This window comes from Sorex araneus, chromosome 11, assembly GCF_027595985.1.
Source record: "Sorex araneus isolate mSorAra2 chromosome 11, mSorAra2.pri, whole genome shotgun sequence".
Taxonomy (NCBI): Eukaryota; Metazoa; Chordata; class Mammalia; order Eulipotyphla; family Soricidae; genus Sorex; species Sorex araneus.
Window position 1 is genome coordinate 45,579,137 of NC_073312.1, and position 11,325 is coordinate 45,590,461.

At 34.1% G+C, this 11,325-nt stretch overlaps 1 non-coding gene across 1 annotated transcript; it reads right to left on the minus strand.

The window, feature by feature from the left end:
- Positions 1–10,791: 10,791 nt before the first annotated feature.
- LOC129399524 (U1 spliceosomal RNA) lies at positions 10,792–10,956 on the minus strand. Its single transcript, XR_008627156.1, has one exon. It is a non-coding gene; the product is annotated as a U1 spliceosomal RNA (small nuclear RNA).
- Positions 10,957–11,325: the final 369 nt, after the last annotated feature.

Here is an 11,325-nt window from a genome sequence, read left to right on the forward strand (position 1 = left end):
TTGAAGACTAAACTAAAAAAAAAGATATTCGCAGGTACATATTAAAATGCTTTCTTTGAAAAATGTGTCACTGTGTCACTGTCATCCCACTGCTCATCGATTTGTTTGAGCGGGCACCAGTAACATCTCTCATTGAGAAACTTATTGTTACTGTTTTGGGCATATCCAATACACACGGGTAGCTTGCCAGGCTTTGCCGTGCGGGCTCCTTGGTAGCTTGCCGGGCTCTCCGAGAGAGGCGGAGGAATCAAACACGGGTTGGCCGCGTGAAAGGTGAAAGCCCAACCGCTGTGCTATTGCTCCTTCTTAAGATATGAATTTATATCACCTTGGGAGTATATGTAATATAAATCTCATTTGCAGGCTAAAAGTATGTTTTGACATAAGAAAATTTATATACGCTATATAATTTATTTGCTGACTATTTCTTAACATTATATATTATAGTACACATTATGTTTATGCTATCATATGATAAAGACTATAAAATTTAATGCTTTATAATAGTTTCTTAATGATACCCCAAACAAATCTCATGGTTAGTATAGTTTTTTTATGATATTGCAAACAAATCTCATGGCTTGTAAAGAAAGAGACAGAAGATATAGACTTGTTTAAGTAAAAAAAAAAATACTGAGCTGTTTTATATCACTGCCAATGCAATAAGTTAAAAAAGAAATGGCAACTTTAATGCATTGAAATATAAAGAGGAAAGTGGCATATTAGAAAATATTATCCATGTAAATAATTCAAAAATTCTCACAGACTATTTAGATAGAAGTTCATGTGGTTACTGGACAAAAGCTTACTGGATAAAAACGTATTTTATTCATATTAATGTTTTACAACATATTTGTGAATACTAAACAAAATTGATGAAGATACCAATCTTGAAGATATCAAGCATTATTAATTTTTATTTGGATCTCTCTATTATCCCTCCCAAATCATACAACTTTCTTTTCTACCATGGGCAAAGATATGCACACAAGATTCAAGATTTTAATGTGTGAATTAAAATTTTAAAATTATTATTATTTTGGCAATTAAATGTTAATAAGAATATTATTGTATGTAAACATGCTCTTTATTTTTCAAGTCATAACCCATTAACCCATATTGTCATATTCTAGTTTGTACTGCCTTATAGTATTTCACTATAAACTCATTATATTTTCATAAATTTTTATGTTGAAATTTTAATTTTACTTTAATGATTTTGTGATATACAGATTGATTCTGTGGTCATTTATGTAACAACCCATTCTATATTGTGAATTTGTTACCACATAACATACACTTAGGATAAAATTAGAGTCACAGGAACAAATATAAGCATTTACCTTTTAATATATCACAGATTCTTCCCAAAATATTGGTAAAAATGTACACTACCATTAGAAGAGTAAAATTCTAGTGTATATCAGCATTTTGATGAAGAGAATTTTAAAAACATTTAAAAAAATATGAAATGTTTTTAATTTTAAAAAAACTAATAAACAATGTTATTGACATTTCTTCCTTGACGAGTAGGAAGATTTAAATCTTTTCACAGATTTACTGGCCATTTTTTCTTTCCCCAAAGATTTTCTTTATAATTTGTTCATGTGTTTGTATGTTTGGGGAGGGTATGTTGGGGATTATCTTGTTGACCACGGATTTCAAATACCTCTTGTAGCTACTGCTGGGAATTGAAAATCAGCTATTTCTCCTTCAGCCTGACTGTATTCTCTTGTCTGGCAGAATCTGACAGATGTGTTCATACTACATTTAGACATGGGAATGAGTTGTGTGACGAATGAAGACAGTAAGACAGTGCTAGGTGCCGTTTTGCTTATATTCATTTTTGGTTTTGTTTATTTTGCTCAGGGCTTAGTCCCGGCTGTCTCAGGGATCACTCCGGGGGTCGGGGTGGGGGGGGGGTGGGCTCAGGGAGTCACGTGGAGTGCTGGAGATCCAACGCGGCTTGACCCTGTGCAAAACAAACTCTTTGTCTGCAATATTATCTCTTATGCTTATCTAGCCTGCTTATGTAAATTTTTGATTTGGTGATGAGGTTGTGAGATCATGTGCTAAGGATTTCTAATTTTGGGGGGACTGCGGTGTAGCTCAGAGGTAGAGTGCATCCCTCGCATGTGTGAGCGCCTGGATTTGATCCCAAGACAGGAAAAAAAAATAATAACTTTACCTTAAATTGCTTGTATACTTTTTTATGCATGACTTAAGTATGATCTAATTAATTTCCTCTGAGTTTATCAATCAACCACTTTACTGGTACTCTATCTAGATACTATCTGTTTGCAGCTTCTCAGGTAACAGGTGTCTAAAAGGTACAACATACAGATAGGTCACTGTAACTATTTTAATCATATTTTTGCTAATATCATATATTTTCTTGAAATTTTGTTGTTTAACTTTCCTACATTGTAAACCACCTCAAAACTCACATATAAAAATATGCCTTTTTTTTTTTTTTTGCATCAACACATTTTCAGTTTTCAGTTTGGTGGAGCCAACTTCCCGCAAGGTTGCACAGGGGATAAGAAAACAGATTTCCCTGTATGCTCAGTTTGAACCCAGAAAAGCACAGCAGCAACAACCTGTTTCTATTGGTTACTGACCCATATTTTTTCAAGTTTTCAGCAAGTTCTTTGAGAGAATGATCTAAATCAGAGATGACAAGATCACTTAAAAAATTAATGAGCATGGGAAAAAGGAAACAACATGCTTATAAAAGAGAGTATAATTTTTCTTTTCTCACAGTTAGTTTTAAAGGAAAATTGCACAAAACAACAGGTGTACAATTGTTAAGCTCCAACACATAGAGATGTGACATATTTGCTAATAACCCAAAGGGTAGGGAGCAAAACTGTGTTGCACTAAGGAGATTCAGCCAGATGGAGACTCAGGCTCGCAGGAACAAATGGCGAGAATCAAAGTGGTTAATAAGAAGATAAATATAACAAGATCTATAAATATCTGTTCTTTTCTCTGAGTTTCTTTAATCAACATAAATAATATAAAGACTTAAAAATTGTCACAATGTATTGATGCTTGTAGCATATATAAATGCAGTGCGCACACAGTAAAAGCATAAAAATGAAGGAAGAGGGACAAGAGATATATACAAATAACATTTTTTAATTCCTTATTTGGGTTTTCATTGTAATTCTGCAGTCAATTCTGCTCATTTAAGTTGTATGATAAACCTAGCAGAGCTCAGGCCTTTCTCTTGGTTCTGTGCTGAAGCATCATCCCTGGCTCTGTTCAGAGGACTCAAACTAGGGTTGGCTGCACGCAAGCCCTGAGTATTTCTTTTGATTTTTAGTTTGTGCCTACATCACTATATCCTCTACAGAGGGAAGAGTATTATTACTTCCCTTATATCTATTATACTCTTTTTGTTTAGTTAATTGGCAGACTGATTCTGTTTGCCTTATGTCATGAAATTCTCATACTTGTTGAATAGAAAGTGATAGCAACCTTCTCTTGGAATCAATTTCAGGGGAAAAGCTTTAGAGCTTTTAGTATTTCACCACAAAGTAAAGCTTTGAAATTTTCAGAAGAAGGAAATTACCACTGAGCTTCCCATGGGCCCCAAGATGTTTTAACAACTACTGAGGAGGTCACTCCCAGTAATCAGCCTGGCAGGACTGTGGGCCATGTGGTTCCAGAGATCAAACCCAATATTCTTGCACAAATATGTCCAAGCAAATGCTCTATTACTTGAGCTATATCCCATCACCATAATTTCCTATATGTTAATGCTATTTTAAGTTTTGTAATAAAATAAACATTAATTTACTCATATGTTCTCTTAACAATTTGTACTAAGCACTTATTCTGTATCAGGTGTGTTTTTAAACACTTGACTTACATGTGTGAATAAAAATGCCATAGATCACTACCTGTTTATGTTATACTCCAATGTAGGCAGAAGATGAGGAATATACAATATATGTATAAGTAAAGGTAAACAGTAAAATGATATCTAAAGATAATGAAAGCCTAGAGATATAGACTCAGAGTCCTGATTGCACAATTTCAAGGAGGATTAAAAACTTTTGAAGAAGTAATATCTGAGCAAGTTTTCAAGGAGGTGAGGTGGTTTGCAAAAACATATCTGGGACAATATGGGCTTAAAAGAAAAAGTGAATGCAAAATTCTCAAGGCTGTTATTCCTGACAAGTTAGAACTCCCGTGAAGTCAAAGAAAGAGGACATAGCAAAGTAAGCAAATGATAGAATAGAAGATTTTACTGTAGACAAGGAATTAGAGTTTTGTAGACAATTTTAAATATACTGGTTTTTCTATAGCTTGGAATATTAAAAGATTGCCAGCTTTCAATTAGAAAAATAAGATAAAATGAATTACCTTTTAAAGGTTCTTATGCAGACACTGACTTCTATGTAGACTGTAGTTGGGTAGAGTGTAGGCATAGTAGTGCAGTAATTTAGTTTAAATGATTTATAGATTTACACTAGACTGCATTTTCATGGAATCATACCTTTTACTACCTGGCATTCATCTCTATTACAGCATTATTCATACTGTACTACAAGAAGTAACTATTTGAGATGAGACATTGACAGTTTGGATTACTGATTACCTTTTGAAATAATTATATATGATGAGGTCACCAAATGATATATAAAAAATGAGTCGAATAGGAAAGAGATTAGCACTCAAAATAATTAGCATTAACCAAAACTGGATGGTAAGACACATGGTTTAGTGACTTCAATGGTCTAAGATTATTTTAACTGTTACCTATATATCCACATCTTGTTTTTATTTTTTTTAAAGCCTCAATTTTCTTAAAGACTTAATATAGTCTAATAATCAAGTTGGTTTCTTAAAAGCATGAAATTCTAGCTGAAATGATTCCTATTTTGTAAAAGAAAAAAAATTGATATAACAGCTACTTTGTCAGGGAAAGAAGGAAACTCCATGGGGGAATATAAATTCAACTCCTTGGAACCCTTATGAATAAGTAATACAGCTTACTTTGAGGAAAGGGCTTAATTTATTTCTTCACACTCTATATTATTTCTCTTTTGTTTTGCCTTAATTGGTTTTTTCATAGATGAAAGCTGAACACAGGCTTTTCTGATTTGTTCTCTCTTCTCTTGTAAGAAAAGAGTGTAAGCAGTGGAAGAAGAATGACAACTGTGACATCTAGATAAAGGAGTTTCAGTATTTAACAAATTTGCATGCCATCAATAAATGCATTAGCACCTGAACACCTGGTTTCTAAATAAGCACTTAATAAGCAGACGGTTCTGACTGAGTGACCATTTTAAACATTCTCTATTTAAATCTTGACAGTTTGTTTGCTACAGGCTTGTATTTCTCATCAACTTTGTGGTAACTCCAAGAGCAGTCAACATATTCATAACAAAAAAACTTTTCCAAGAAGTTAAAAAATATTTCCAGGATGCCCATATATCCTTATTGGAATCCCACCACTTATTTTTTAATTTGTGCTTTTGGTATTTGTGGTGCAAATTCATTGTTTATGATAATTTGCATTATGTCATCTCCCCTATGCCCCACCTTAAATCTCCCATCATGTTATTCCGTATTTTTGTCTCTGTAATATCTTCAAAATTATCTTCCAAATTTAATTTGGTCATTTCCTTTACTGTGGTTTTACTGATTATTCTCCAGTCTAATTTAGCCATCCCCTTCCTACATTGCTCTAACATTTCATTCTTAATTTTAACACCATAGTTGGTTTATCTTGAATTCCTTTGAAAATAAAATATGTATTTTATAATTACTTATTTGTTATTTTGTTGCCCAATGTTTCTTTAGTAAAAGTAAAAATTGACTTTAACCATAAATTTATAAATAATGCTAAAGGAAGGAATAGAAAAGTAGATTATTTCTTGTAAATTGTAATCTATGCACAAGGAAAAATATGAGAAAATACGAAATTTAAGGTAGAGTTGCCTACTATTATTTCCTTTTTGTCTTAAAAATGATGCATAAACTTCAACATTGGTGCTAAATTTATTTCTTTTATACTTCTAGTTTAAAACCTAGTTTAAAACCAAATATCTTTTATCTTATTGATTGGTTGATTGATTAGTTGACCGGTTTGGGTGGTGGTCAAGGTTTAATCCTACCCTGCACACAGGCTTCACTCCTGGTGGGGCTCAGGAGACCATATGGGGTACTGCAGATTGAATGCTGATCAATCCCATGTAGGGCTAACACTATCTACTATACTATCTCTCAGGCCCCTAAGCCAATTTTCTTTTAAAAAGATTAGGCCCATATAAAACTTCAGTTATAAATCACAAATACCTAGTAGCTTATCTCACTATACTATATAAACTTATGTATATTAAGTAATATAGTAATATATTCTAACAACATTTTTTATTTATGCATAAAGGTATTTGATTATTTACTAACTGAATATATACATAAAACCAATGATATGTACTTTAGATATCTTTACAGAAGCATGAGTTCTTAATTATTAATCACATTTAAGTTTTATTTATTATTAGATGTGGGCTGGAGAGATAGCACAGTGGGTAGGGCATTTGCCTTGCATGTTCAATTCCTCCACCCTCTTGGAGAGTCCGTCAAGCTACCGAGAGTATCCTGCCCGCATGGCAGAGCCTGGCAAGCTACCCGTGGCATATTTGATATGCCAAAAACAGTAACAACCAATCTCACAATGGAGATGTTACTGGTGCCCGCTCAAGCAAATCGATTATCAATGGTACAACAGTGCTATTATTAGATGTAAAATAGCTTTATCAATAGAGTTGTGCCTTTCAACTCTATGGCATTTTGTAATTTTGTAAATTAAACCTTTTAATTCTAATAAGATGCATAGATTTAACAATATGTATAATTGTATATATTAATACTAAACAGCAATTTAAATTATCACTAAAGTTATTTATATAGTCACTTAAATATTATCTTCTAAGATACATTTTTTCCATCGACCTGGAGAAATACTGTACAGAGGTCAGCTTCGAATCCTTCCCCTTCTGATATGATATGTATAACTGCATGAATCTAATTTTTTGTTTGGTTCTTGGAGCCACACCTAGGCATGCTCAGGGCTTACTTATGGCTCTGTACTCCTGGCAGTACTCAGAGGACTGTATTACTGGGGAGTGAATTTGTGTTGGTTCCATGTAGAAAAAGCACCTTAAGCCATGTACTATCTTTAAGGCCCATGAAACTACTTTTCATCTCTCTGGTTTTATATTCTAATTTTATGGTGAGATCAATATATAAATAGTAAATAATTATTTGGCTGACTTGAAATTAGATACCTAAATAGTTTAAGATTGGCAAACCTGCACAGTAATATATGACAAAGTTAAAATGTATTGCCATTTAAAATTCTTGGGCATTTGCTGCAGTGTTTGCTATATTACTGACAAACACTTGGCACTGAACATAAGAAATACGATGTTGACTAATTATGGCTTTAAATTTCAAAATCCTATTACTACGTTTCTAGGAGTATCTATCATTTACTTATCTATGTAAGTGACCATGCCATGTGATTTCTTGAGACATCAGTTTGATTTTCCCATTTCTATTGATGTCCTTTCTAATCTTTTAGTCACTATTTCCAGAGGCTGTCTTTTGTCCTCCAGGAATTACTGATATCTTCACACTTCTCTCTTCACTTCATCATGTTTATTTCTTTGTTCTTAAACTCATGCTTTGGGAAGTTTCTTTGGTCAATTAAAATTTATTTACTGAGTTTCTGGTCTGGATATTTTTGTGTTTTGTTTTGTTTTTCTCTGCATAGTTTTAATGACATTTAATTACACCTCTCTAAAGAAGGTTCTAAAAGCTTATCTTTGATAGACCGGGATCACCTGTAAAGGTGATTAGAGGCCACCCCAAAAGCCTCTGTCCCACTTGGAGAGACCAGCAAGCTACCAAAAGTAACCCACCAGCACGGCAGAGCCTGGCAAGCTACCCATGGCGTACTCAATATGACAAAAACAGTAACAATGACGGTCCTCATCCCCTGATCCTGAAAGAGCCCCCAATATGCCATCAGGCTACATTAGCACGTGACAGGAACCAACAGAGACGCTACTGGTGCCCGCTCGAGCAAATCAGTGTACAATGGGATGACAGTGATATAGTAATTCAGTTTTTAAAACTGGGCCCTTCTATTTACTATGTTGTAGCATAATATGAAAGATGTTTAGGTTTCTTACTGTTACTGCAAGTGATACTGCTTTATGAAAAATCACAACTAGATGCTTCTTTCTGTTTGTTCATGACATCCTTTATTTTCATACTTTTCTTTTCTTTTTGGGTCATACCCAGCAACGCACAGGGGTTATTCCTGGCTCTGCACTCAGTAATTACGATGGCAGTGCTCAGAGGACCATATGGGATGCTGGGAATCGAACCCAGGTCAGCCGTGTGCAAGACAAACGCCCTACCCGCTGTGCTATTGCTCCAGCCCCTTCATACATTTTTTATTAAGGAAAAATTATTTTTATTCCTAAATGCATTCGTTATTTTAAAGTAAATTTTTTAATGAAGGAAATTGCACATGTTAGTTTAAATAATATCATTAATACATGCTCTGTGTTTACCAGAAATTAATATTCAGACAGTCAATGCTGGTTTGATCCCTGGCAGCAGATATGAACCCCAATACACCTCCAGAAGTGATCCCTGAGCAGAGACTGGAATAAGCCCTGAGCACCAGTGGGGATGACCAAATAAAACAATCAAAAAGTCTCGAAAGTGAAATTCCATCACAATTTAAATAAAAATATTTAATACTTCCAAACCAGTAAAAATGAATAAAATATAATTTTCTCCTCATTATCTTATATTTGCACATGGCAATGAATTAAATTCAAAATCAGAATGTAACTCAGTGTAAAATCAGATTATACTTCAATGTCAAGTCTGGAGGCATAGAGAGAGCCAAACCAGGTGTTTTTGTAAAGTGCCTCTTGAGTCACCATGCGTGTAATTTAAAACCTTTCAATAGCTTCCAATCACCTCTCTCCTCCATCTTATCTGTCTTAAACCTTGATTTTCCTATGATAAATTTTAAGAAATAGAAAGTTTATTCAAAGTGAAACATAATCCTTCTATAGTTTGGAAATCAGAGAGTTAGGCAGAAATATCAAAATAAAAAGAATTGGTTTTGGATTTCTCCTCTACCATTTCCATATTCAGAATAGTGAGGAATCTATGAAAACTCTCAGATTCTAATATTTACTCTAAATTCTGGTGGAAATGCCTACATTGTGGAATATTTTAAAATTACATTGGGTAAGTTGTTCAAATAAATTGCCAAACACATTGTTAGCCATCAGCTATAGTCAGTTTTCTCCTTTGATGAAGCTTTAAGTTAATAAAATTGCAATTAACTATAATGCCCAAAATGAGAAATTAAGAGAAAGAGGGAGAGTGAGCGAGCGAGAGAGCAAGCGAGCGAGTGAGAGAGAGCAAGAGAGAGTGAGAGAGAGAGAGAGAGAGAAAGAAGAAAAGTACTTACCATAGAGACAGACAGGGGAAGGGGAGGTAGGGGGGAGGGAGAGAAACTGGGGTCCTTGGTGATGGAAAATATACACTGATGGATGGATGGGTGTACAAACATTGTATCACTGAAACCTAACCGAGATGAGCTTTGTAATGTGTATCTCACCGTGATTCAATAATATATGTGTGTATGTGTGTATGTGTGTATATACATATATACATACATACATGTACATATATACAAATAGAATTGCAACTTCTCTCTGTACTCTCATGGTTCCTTCTCCTCTTTTCATCCCTTTCCCTATCTCTTCCTGGGAGCAAAAATCAGCAAATTAAAATTATGGCACTGCACTTTTAAATTTATATATTGGAAGATATGTAAGATCAGACAATTATAATGGCAAATAGCACACAATGACAATGGCAAAGGGAACAGGTAATTGGAATTTTAGCTACAAAACAGTATTTTTTGTAGAAAATTTAAGAAATGGAAATGTATAAATTGTTTGAAAGAGAAACTCAGCTGTCACTGTCACATTTTATTATATGTAGATATAGCAGTACTCTTCCTGTTAATGAGATCCTTGACTGACAACATGATTGAATTACATATGGCTATGATGTCACATAGCTCATTGGAAACTTCCCTGATATCTAACAGATAAGTGTTCTAATTTGGCACCAAATAAGGCTATCTTAGAAAATTCAGATATTGCTGTCTAATTTGTCCAAAATTGTTGCTATTCTTTTATTTCCCCCTACAGGATGACACCAGTAACTTCAAAAAAATTGCCATTGGTGCCTTGGAAATAATAATTATATTTCTTTATGTATCAGGAAAGATGCAGTAAGGAAAGAGTAATGCCTTCAACATATTCATAATTCAAAACACCTTAAATATGTACCCCAACAGAGCTGTCAGCTTATTTAAATGACTCTAAAATAGTATACATCATTAATATGGAAGAATTCCAAAATTCTATTTGCTATTTTTTTAAAACTTAATGGGACACAGAATGTATTAAATAGTCACTATATTTTGGACAATGTGTAGTTCTTCTGAAAGTTACAAATGTGGGTAAATTATGCTACAATTAATAATATGTAATCAAAATATTAATAGGCTGCACAAAACATTCATATGAAACAGATTTCAATCAATATAAATTTAGGAAACAAATGTCAGAAAAAGATAAGTAGAAATAATTTCTAGTCAGAATATAGGAGAATAATTTAAGGATAAATGGCATTTGATCTGAGTTTTATGTATTTATTTTTTTCCAAGGGACAGCATGAATGCAGTCCTCCCCACTACCACAATTTATGCGGCTGAGTTTCGCACATTTGTGGAAATCGCAAAGGTCAGAACATCCAGAGTTAATGTAAAAGCCTCACTCTGAGAAAACTTCCTTCATGATCCTGATGTCTCCCCTGCCAGGTAAGTACTGATCTGAGTTTTAATGAGTAAGATTTCTTGCATGTAACATTGGGAAGAGAAGCATCATCTTAATAAGAAATTATGCCAGAGTTGTAGTTCAGTAGTAGAGTCCCTACCTTGCATGTGTGATGACCTGACTTTGATTTATAGCATCACACATCATCATCATCATCCTCCTCCTCATCATCATCATCACTGTACCACTGTATCACTGTCATCCTGCTGCTCATTGATTTGCTCCAGTAATGTCTCCATGGTGAGATTTGTTGTTACTGTTTTTGGCATATTGAATACGACACAGGTAGCTTGCCAGGCTCTGCCGCGCAGGCGAGATACTCTCGGTAGCTTGCCAGGCTCTCGGAGAGGGATGGAGGAAT